Below are 11,707 nucleotides of genomic sequence, written 5' to 3'. Positions count from 1 at the left end.
CAAAGCATGTATAATGTGCACTTTCCACTCAATGCTCACTATAGACCAAATAAATACGAAGAGTAAAAGTGAATTCTGGATATCTGAAATGAAGTTCAAAATAACAATGATGAAAATCACAAAGTTATGAACTATGGGCAATATTCTAGAAGTTTCTATACTGTTAGCAAACATCAATCATCTATTAATCCAAAATATGTTTTTTAAAGGTTTGAGTAGCTTGATTTCACAGCACTGCTACTTCAATATATAATAAGCATATAATCAACACCATAAAATTAAAGTGGCTTTCAGTGGGTCTTCTGCACCAGACATTTTCCATCTGATTGGATCATTTAATCTTCAAAAATCACTTTGTGTCCCCATGCAGTGGTATGTACCTGTAATCCCAACTACTCCAGAGGCTGATGCAAGAGGATTGCTAGTCCGAGGCCAACCTGGGCAATTTAGCAAGATATCCTGTCTTAAAATAAATATTTTTTAAAATATTGAGTCTATAGTTTAGTGATAAAGTGCTTGTCAGGATGAAAGAAGCCTTTGGTTCAATCCCCAGTACCAAACAAACAAGTCATATTGTAATAGCAATGTTTTGGCCAAGATACACAAAGAATGACCATTTGAACTAGAAGGATTGCTGACACATCATATCTGACAATTATAATTTAAGAAGCAGCCCAAAGAGGAAGAAGACCCCAGAATTCGCCATGAACACACAGAGCCCCATACAGGACACCAAGGATTGGGGACCTCACCACATCAAAATGCCATCCTCTAGAAAGACCACCATGTCCAGATTCCACAGATAAAAACATGATATAGATTAGATCAGGAGCTAAATGAAATAAAGTCAAAATGCCACTCTTCATACCACTTCTGTAAAGGAAATATTTTAACACATATTTTTATATATTTTTGAGTTACAGTGTGATGTTTTGATTCATTTTGTATACATTGGATAGTGATCAACTCAGCATATCTATACCTTAAAGTTGTATCATCGCTTTATGGCGAGCATGTTCAAATTTTCTCTAACAATATTGAGATGCATAATGCTTTATTGTTAATTATATTCACCTTTCTGTGCCATAGAACACCCGAACTTATTCCTCCTACCAGACTAAAACACTGTACCCAATGACTGACTTCTCCCCATGCCTCTTTCCTTTTATTCCCCCCAGTCCCTGGTAACTACTATGGACTTCATTTTTGCGGGGGAGGGGTACTGGGGATTGAACTCATCCGTGTTTGACCACTGAGCCACACCCCCAGTCCTATTTTGTATTTTATTTAGGGACAGGGTCTCACTGAGTTTCTTAGTGCTTCATTTTTGCTGAGGCTAGCTTTGAACTTGGGATTCTCCTTCCTCAGCCTCCGGAACCACTGGGATTACAGGTGTGCACCACTGCACCTGGTTCTAATTGACTTCTACGAGCTCAGTTTTTTTAGATTTCACTTACTAGTGAGATCATCCCATGTTTGCCTTTCTGTGCCTGACTTATTTCACTTAACATTTCCTTCAGGTTCATCCATGCTGTTAAAAATGGCAGGATTCCATGCTTTTATGGTTGAATATATATATATATATATATATATGTATATATATATACGTTGATTCCATCTGTGTGTTCATGGCCAATTCTGGGGTCTTCTTCCTCTTTGGGCTGCTTCTTAAATTATAATTGGCAGATATGATGTGTCAGCAATCCTTCTAGTTCAAATGGTCATTCTCTGTGTATCTTGGCCAAAACATTGCTATTACAATATCTATATTTATTTTATGCATGCATCCATTGATGGACGTTGATTCCATACCCTGGCTCTTGTAAATAGTACTGCTATAAACATGAGAGTGCAGATATCTTTTTGACATGTTGTTTGTGTTTCCTTTGGGGATATACCCAATAGTGAAATGACTGGATCCTGTCATCCATTTTTAGTTTATTGTAGAACCTCCATACTGCTTTCACATGGCTGTACTAATTTACATTTCTACCAACAGTGTTATAACAGCTCTTCTTTCTCCACACCTTTACTAGTATTGGCTATTTTTTTCCCTTTTTGATAATGACCTTTTTAACTGGAGTGAGGTGTGGTTTCCATTTATATTTGCCTGATGATTAATGATATTGAGGTTTTCTTCATATATCTGGTGGTAACTTGTATATCTTCTTTTGAGAAATGTCTATTCAAATATTTAGCCCACTTTTTAATTGAGTTATGTTTTTTTTTTGTTTTTTGTTTTTGTTTTTGTTTTGTTTTGTTTTTGCTATTTTTTGAGTTCTTTATCTATTCTGGATTTTAACCACTTGTCAGATGTATAGCTTACAAATATCATCTACTGCTCTGTTGATTGTTTCCTCTGCTACACAGAAGCTTTTTACTTCAATGTAAGTAAAAAGCTTTTTACTTACAATGTAAATTTGTAAGTTTTTATTTTTATTGCCTGTGCACTTAGGGTCATATCCAAAATTCTTTGCCCAGTACTATGTCCTAAAGCAATTGCCCTGTTTTATTTAATTAGATTAGAAAATTTAAGGGCTTACATGTGAGTCTTCCTTCCTACCTACTTCCTTCCTTCCTTCCTTCCTTCCTTTCTTTTTCTTTCTTTCTTTTTTTTCTTTCTTTCTTTCTTACCAGGGATTGACCCAAGGGCACTTAACTACTAAGCCACATCTTCAGCCCTTTATTTTATTTGTTCTTTTTAGTTAAACATAACAATAGTCCCTGGTCCTTTTTATTTTTTATTTTGAGAGTCTTGCTAGGTTGCTTAGGGCCTCGCTAAGTTGCTGAAGCATGTCTTTGAATTTACAATCCTCCTGCTTCAGCCTCCTAAGCCACTGGCATTAAAGGTGTACACCACTGCACTTGCCTATATTTAAGTCTTTAAGCCATTCTGAGTTGCTATGTGTAACTGGTGACATAGAGGGTCTAGTTTCATTTGTCTGCATGTGGATATCTAATTTTCCTAATTTAGAAACAGTCTTCTGCAATGCTACTATTAGATTTTTAAATAAAGTATATAGAATTTTTAAAGTGGTCTTTGTGTCTTGTTTTTTTTTTTTTTTTTTTTTTTTTTTGTGGTGGTGCTGGGGATTGAACCCAGGGCGTTGTGCATGTAAGGCGAGCACTCTACAAACTGAGGTATAGCCCCAGACCTAAAGCAGGATTTTTAAGGTATTTAAAAACAAAATAAATTGCTTTTCCAAATTAAAATTAAAAAATCTTTTTTGTAGAGTCTGTGAAACTCATGAAGGACTTTGTAATTATTTTATAATCAACCCATGAAACAGGTAGCTATTTTATCCATTATATTACATATGAGAAAAATGAAAATTACAACCAAGACAATTCACTTCCACTGCTAAGGCAAAGTAAAACTCCCATGCTTGTTTTATAACGTGTGAACTCTACATTGGAAAGAATTTCAATTCAAAGATATTTCACAAGTATTAGTTAATTATTATGTACCAACAATCTCCTAGAATCTTAATCCTTATGAAATTAAACAGTTGCCAGATCAATAATTTCCCTATGAACAAATAAAAATGAGAGTTCAAAGAAGTTTGTCTTTTGTAATCTTTGAAACTTTGGAATGACAAAATTCAAAAACATCCAAGAAAATGCGGTTACTTGCTGTTCAACACCATATGCTGCCCCAGCACATGTTTGGTTCTGGAAAAAGAGCAGATTTTAAAACAATCACATATCTATATGTATTTATCAATATAAATACATATACCCATAAAATTATGTATGATTATTATATTAGAGTTATGGTATAATAAATAGCATATCTATATTACATATATTCTTTACACACACACAAGTCACTGTCTTAAAATCAGTCCCTTTGCCTAAGGAGCTTGCATCCTGGCTCTGCCTAAGTGACATTTCTAGGTATGCGTCTACAGTACCTTGTGGGAGTTTAAAAGAATATTTAATTATAAAAAAGTATACTCGTGGGGCTGGAGTCATAAATTAGCAGTAGAGCACTTGCCTTGCGTGTGTGCGGCACTGGGTTCAATACTCAGCACCACATATAAATAAGTAAATAAAATAAAGGTCCATCAACAACTAAAAAATATTTTTTATAAAAAGTATACTTGTGATTTAATTTTAAGTAAAAGAGAAAATAGAAAACACTATGTAAAATATATTCTCCTTCCTAAAGATTATATATATAAGTGCACAAAAACATACTGGAAGATTACACATTAAGATTACACATTAATATAACTAGCTATATTTGAGTTATATTTGATCACCACTACTAATGTTTTATTTTTGTTTATTTAAATTTCCGACAGCCTTTCTAGCTCTCCAGCCATTTGATGGCTGCTCTTGGTTGGGGGCCATCCTTCACCTAAGACAGGAAGATGGTAGCCTAAAAGCAAATTTCAAAAAAAGTCTCTAAAGTTAATTAACTTTAGACTCCAGCTAGTTTTGAAAGGTGGAAAGTATGTGCTGTTGTGTTGAAGACAATCAGTGTGGGAAAAGTAAAAGTTGTCATTCTCGCCAACTGTGCAGTTTTAAGGAAGTTTGAAAGAGAGTACCATGCCATGTTGGCCAAAACAGGCATCCATCACTACAGTGGCAATGCTATTGAACTGGGCACAGCATGGGAAAAATACTATAGGGCATGCACACTGTCTGTCATTGATCCAGGTGATTTGGATATCCTTAGAAGTGTGCCAGAACAAACTGGTGAAAAGTAAATCTGCAACATTTTTCTTTAATAAAACTTGTCAGAGCTTGTTTAAAATTATTTTTCTCCTTTGGTGATTCTAATTTGCTTTTGGAACAAGAGAAAAGGTAATTGAGGGCAAACATACAAGTCCACAGTAAGCAACAAGGTCAAGAGTAATTCCCATGGAAGGGGTAAGTCAATGGTGAGGAGGGTGAAGCATACACTAAGTTAGTTCATGAAATACAAGAGGATATTTCCTGTCACAATCTGCCCACGATGAGGGTGATGACCTCAGACTCCCTCACTCGTGCTGTCCTTTTTAAGGATTCAAAGAAAGAAATGCAACATGTTGGCTGGGGCTCTGAGGGACCCCTCCAACTCAGCCTCAGTATTAACTAGTTATATTAAGGCAAATAACTAGAGACCTATTGGCCTATACTCACTGGAATACAAAGTGCCTTTGAAAGAACCTTCCCTGGAAGACTTTAAGAAGCTCAAAGTTCTTCCGCACCTAGAGATGCATATCTATGTGTTATGGGATGAATCATTGTGTCTCCCTAAAACTCACATGTTGAAACCTTAACTCCAAAATAGCGGTATTTGTAAGTAAGGCACTGGGAATAATTAGGTTTAGATGTTGTCATGAGGGTACAACTCATAAGATGAGTGACCTTTAGAAAAAAAGTGTTATTATTATTATTCAGTCTTTAACAAATCGGGCTTACCATCTCTCAAAAAGCAGTTAGGCATATTTGTGTGGTCTTCTTTTAATCTATTCTGTTCTGTTGATCTACATACCTATTATTAACACTTCTATCTTGAAAACTGAGGCAATATTAGATTTCCCCTTACTAATTTTTCAAAATGTTTTAGATATCCTAGTTCAGTTCCTTTTACTCTCAGATAAATTTTGGAATAATCTTTTCTGTATCTACAAAAAAAAATGATGATGAGATTTTGACAGGTATTACATTAAACCTGCATATCACTTTAGGAGGAATTGACATTTTCTTTGTTGGGTTGTCCAATCCATGAACATGATATGTCCTCCATTATTTAGATTTTTAATTACCATGACCATTTTGTGGTTTTCAGCATCCTCAAAGAATCTTAACTCAGCCTGGGCTGTAAGTTTCTTTTATCCCTAGTGAGGGGGAAAGAGAGGGTGGGGTTAGATTAGGAAAGGATTGATGACTGGAGATTTCTAATGCTGCTCTGGTGGTAGGGAATAGGATATTTTGAGATCTGGTGGTTGGTAATCAGATGACAATGATGTTGCTATGAATCTTGAAAACATTTTGGTTACTTTGGCATCTCTAGCCTAGAAGGGGGAGGAGAGAGAGATTAGGTAATTTAAGAATAACCAACCACATATCAACAGTCTCAAACAGTCCTTAAATAATTAACACATCTACATGTAGAATTGAACAGAAATTTGACCCAAAGATTAAGGTACAGATTGTTGAGTTTAGTCACTTCCAGAATTGGTGATTTTAAAAGACAACTAAAAGAAGTGAAGCTAGAGAGCTTATTTGGATTTTCCCCCAGTTACAAAATGACAACAAAGCATTTAGAATTTACTTCAAAAAGCAGTGGCAGTGTTTGCAAGAATTTTTTCCAATTTTACAGAAGTTCTATTGTGAATAAAATGTTATCAAACAACATCACATGCTACACAGAGAAAGTTTTCATGAAAGGAAGAGTCAATTGATGCACCAAACTTCACTGTTATTTTAAGACATTTCCACAGCCATCCTAATCTTCAGTAATAATCAGTAGCCATCAACTTTTAAAGAAAACCCTTTGCCAACAAAAAAGATTATGATTTGCCAAAGGTTCAGGGGGTCATTAGCAGTTTTTAGCAGTAAATTATTTTTTCCACACTTTTTTTAATGGTACATTAGACCCTTAGAATAAGGACTTAGTCTCATACTTCTACATGTATATAACCAGTTTTCCCAGCACCATTTGTTAAAAAGGCTCTCTTTTCTCCAAAGTATATTTTTGGCACCTATGTCAAGGGTCCAGATGACTATATGTGTGGGTTTATCTCTGTATCTTCTATTTTTACCATTGTTCTATATATCTGTTTTTATGCCAGTACCATGCCGTTTTGGTTACTATAGCTCTGTAGTATAATTTGAGTCAGGTATGTGATATGTCTAGCATTACCTTTTTTGGCCTAGAATTGGTTTTGGCTATTTTGGATCTTTCATTCTTTCAAATTAACTTTGGACATTTTTATCTAGTTCTATGGAGAATGTCATTGGAATTTTATAATAAATCTGTATATTGCTTTTGGTAGTATGGCAATTTTAACAATATTGATTCTGCATAGCCATGAACATGGGAAGACTTTCCTGTTGTGTCTTCTTCAGTTTCCCTCAGTGTTCTGTAGTTTTCTTTGTAGAGGTCTTTCACTTCCTTGGTTAGGTTTATTTGTAAGTTTTTGTTTGTTTTTTAGTGTTTTTGAGACTATTGTGAATGGGAGTGTTCTGATTTCTTTCTCAGCAAATTCATTTTTGGTATATTAGAAAGCTATTAAATTTTGTATGTTGATTTTGTAACCTGCTACGTTCCTGAACTTGTTTATTGGTTCTAGAAGTCTTTTGGTGAAGTTTTTGGATATTCTAAGTATAGGATAATATCGTCTGCAAACAGCGATAATTTGACTTCTTCCTTTCCTATTTTTATCTCTTTTATTTCCTTATCTTGCCTAATGCTCTGGCTAGAATTTCTAGCACTATATCAAATAGGAATGATGAGAGTGAATATAATTGTTTTGGATTTTAAAGGAAATGATTTCACTTCTTCCACATTACCCTGATGTTGGGTTTGGGGTATTCATATGTAGACTTTATGATGTTAAAGTAGGTTCCTCCTATTCCTAGTTTCTTCAATGTTTTTATCATGAATTGGTGCTGAATTTTGTCAAAAGCCTTCTCTGCAACTATTGAGATAACTAGGTGATTCCTGTACTTAATTATACTTACGTGATGAATTCTATTTATTGATTTGCGTAAGTTAAACCATCCTTGCATCTCATCTATGTTAAAGATTTGGCAATAATCTTCTTAATATGTTGTCAAATATTATTTGCAATATTTTATTGAGGATTTTTTGAGTGTAAGTTTATCAGGGCTATTTCATCTGAAATTTTCTTTCCTTGATGTGCTCTTATCTGGTTTTTGGTATAAATGTTATACCAGCTTCGCAGAATGAATTTTGAAGTGTCCCATTCCTTTCTATTTCATGGAATAATTTGAAAAGAAGCGGCATTAGTTTTTCTTTAAAAGTTTGGTTTAATTCAGTTGAGAACCTATTAGGTCCTGAGCTTTTCTTTACTGGGAGGTTTTGTGTTACTGTTTGTGTCTCACTACTAGTTATTGGTCTGTTTAGGTTTCTGATGTCCTCTTGATTCAGTGTTGGCAGGTTGTATGTATCTAGAAATGTATCCCTTTCTTCTAGGTTTTCCAATTCATTGAAGTATAAGTTTTCAAAACATTGCCTAATGATCCTCTGGATTTCTGTGATGTTCTGTGGTGATTTCTTCTTTTTCACCACTAATTTTATTAATTTGGATTTTCTCTTTATTTTGTTTAGTTTGGCTAAGGGCTTATCAATCTTATTTGTCATTTCAAAAAATCAATTGTTTCACTGATCCTTTGTATTGATTTTTTTATTCTCAATTTTATTGATTTTGGCTCTGATTAATTATTTCCTTCCTTCTACTGTTTTGGAATTGATTCTTCTTTTTCAAGAATGCTGAGATGCATCATTACGTTGTTTATTTGGGATCATTCTGACTTTTTTATGTAGTTACTCATAAATTTAAACTTCTTTCTTAGTATGACCTTTATAGTGTTCCAGATATTCTGGTATGTTGTACCTCTATCCTCATTTGAGTCTAAGAATTTTTTAATTTCTCCCCTGATTTCTTCTAACACCATTCATCATTCAAGGTTATTGTTCAATCTCCATGTGTTTATATAGTTTCTTCAGGTTTTTTGGTATTGATTTCTAATTTCATTCCATTATGATCTGGTAAGATGCAAAGAATTATATCAACGTTATTGTAATTGCCAAGAGTTGCTTTGTGGTCTATAATTAAGTATTCTTAATTAAAACATGCACATTTTTAGGTGTAATGCTATTACACACTTAATATATTGACTCCAATATAGGGCAAATATAACTTTAATATGCTTTGGAAAAAATGTTCATGTGACTCATTTTACTTCAGAGGTCTTAAACTAAATCCACAATGCTTCTGAAGTATGCCCATAGTAGAAAATCATTTTTAAAAACAATAAAGCATGCACTGTAATGCTATATTTGAGATCGATGATAACTTGTAAAAGCTCTGAATAAATCAAAAGAATGCCATATTACTAGAAAATTAAAGTGTACTCATCAATCACCTTTCCCTCAAACCTGAATTAATGGTTTCATTCTGTCTCATTTACAAATAGTCTTCCAAATGCCCATTCACACAGCTGCATGATTACACTATTCTGGAACTGGATACTTTCAGCAAGGAGAACAAAAAATCATGAAACGAGACCACTCTTAAATAAAGCATTATACATGCTAATTACAGCAATCAGCTCAGATCGGCTGTATGCAAATCCTTGAGGTCATTAAACACTGGTATAGGAAAGAACATGAGAATTCAGACTCATAAAACCCTTTTATACACTAAACTATTAATAACTATGTGCAGGATTAGAGAGAATACAGAGAAAGAAATGCTGTCCAGATAGTTTAAGATTACAGGTAAGAAAAAATTGTACATATTGCTCCAGAAGAAAAACTAACAAACAAATGAATAGATGTTACTAAAAGCGAGTTTTTCACATTTTGCATTGAAAGAAAATAAGTTTTTCAAACTGCAATTATGTGTAAAGAATGAAGGTGGGAAAGATCTTATTTCTTCCTTTCAATGAAACAAAAAGCAAGTCTGCTTTCTAGAGAGTCTCACCCACTCAGTTTCAAAGTTCTGTTTTCATAAGGGAATGCAGACCATCTTGTTGAATCCTAGCATATTGCCACATGAAGCTGTGAGTTTTCCTATGTTCCCAAATTTGGCCATAATTTAACTCAATTTTTTATTTTAAAGACAAGCTTATTAGGAATGAGAAAAAAATTTTTTGATAGATACATCTGCAAAATAAACTGTTATGATGGTCAGGCTAAAAAACAATTTTTCACTTGATTTCTGCATTCATTTAGATTTTTTCAAAAGCCTCAAATAATGTGGAGAAAACCTGAAATGTAAGATGACATTCAGAGTCATCATGTACATCTCTTGTCCAAGCAAGCACCATATAGGTCATTATGGAGAGGCAACCAGCACCTTGCTAGGGGTTCCTTCCTTCTACCCAGGCGTATATAAGCCCCCAGATAAGATAAGTCAGAAATAGTGAAGAAATAAGAAACAGAGTCAGAATTATAGTTTTGAAGCAGAGAGCCTGATAGATCAGTCCACAGGGGAACTGTGGCTGAACAATTAGATAATGCCTCCTGTGGTTTATTTAAGGGGTACATCAAATGCAGGGATAAGGTTTCAGGGGTGGAGTCTCCTTCCTGATGTCTTGAAGTGAGCAGGTTGATCAGCATCTTGGCAGGTTACACTCATTTCTGAGAAATTATGTGGCTACAGTAGGTCACCCTATCTCCAGTGCTGTGTGGAACCTGAGGCAGAGCTGAATAGGGTTCACATGTGTCTGGTCAGTCTTGGCCAGAGAAAATTTCCACTGGAAGCTTCCAGACACCAGATTCTCCTATTCACTGGCTGTGATGCTGATTTTTGGTTCACACATAGCCCAAGGATGGCTCTTGATATCTCCCCATTTGTAATTTTTAAATGCAAATGGGGGGTGCTTACTTCAAGTCACTGGATCCCTGATCTGAGGGCATCACAATCTATTATTATGATATAAAAAAGAATTAGTATCAAACATATCATTTCAATAATATATCATGTAGAATGTTTCAACATGTTTCCAGAATGGGAGCCAATTAATTTATAAAGTATTTGATCAGCCAGAGATGCAGGGTCAAAATATTCTAAATATTCTGGGTGCTCTAATGTATCCCCATGAAGTTTAAGCCATTATTATTGTTATGCCAAACATCCATTAAATGATTTCTAATTTCTTTTGAATTTCATTGGGAAGTATGATATTTGGCTTCAGTAACACACATAGTTAGCATGGCATTTAATCCTTTGTTTGAAAAAAAAACATTTTTCATTATCAATATTTGTAACAATAGCTTTTAGAGTATAAAGCTCATTATCAATATTTGTAACAATAGTTTTTAGAGTATAATTCACTCTCAATTTCTTTATCAATACTTACCTAATTCTATAAGACTTTGGGAATATTTTGAACCATATTATTAAGAAAATGAGCTTTGGTTACTTTTTTTATAATTTACAGGATATTTGTCGTCTACTTTTTCTTATTATTACATTTCCAATAACTGAAACATAAGTGTAAGGGTTCTGTGTTTGGGACTAGAGTCTCTGATGACTTCATGGCTGTGGCATACTTGGTGGCTGGGAAAGTTTCTGTACAAGAATACAGGATGCCTAGCTGCTCTAGCAATGCCCTGCATGAAGAGGCGCTATGCTAGAGTCTTATCAGCCTTGACCTTGATCTCAGGCACACAGCTCCTGGGAAGAAAGAAACTCTCTTGTTAGACAACCACAATGCTTCATCAAGCTCTGCTGAGTCTGAACCTGTCCACTTAATATTAACTTTAAACAATGGACTTTCTTGAGAGCTACACAAAGCTCCTAACATTGCACATTGCAACTGTAGTATGTAACTGAGGAATAAGCTGCATAAAGTTGCTAACTCTGTAACCTGCCTAATGACACAATGAACAATAATGTACTGATGATGCCAGTGACCTAAAGTAACCTATTGTTATAAATAAAGTTGGAAGCTTGGATGGGGAGGCATTCTGCCTTTCAGCTTCTCTACCATTCTGCCATTCTGCCTCTGCACCTGG

General features: G+C 34.6%; 1 pseudogene; it reads left to right on the top strand.

The window, feature by feature from the left end:
- The first annotated feature begins 3,281 nt into the window (after positions 1-3,281).
- On the top strand, positions 3,282-4,715 carry LOC114088503 (large ribosomal subunit protein eL30-like; annotated as a pseudogene).
- Positions 4,716-11,707: the final 6,992 nt, after the last annotated feature.

This window comes from Marmota flaviventris, chromosome 4 (genome assembly GCF_047511675.1).
Source record: "Marmota flaviventris isolate mMarFla1 chromosome 4, mMarFla1.hap1, whole genome shotgun sequence".
Lineage (NCBI taxonomy): Eukaryota > Metazoa > Chordata > Mammalia > Rodentia > Sciuridae > Marmota > Marmota flaviventris.
This window is presented reverse-complemented; position numbering and strand designations above follow the sequence as displayed.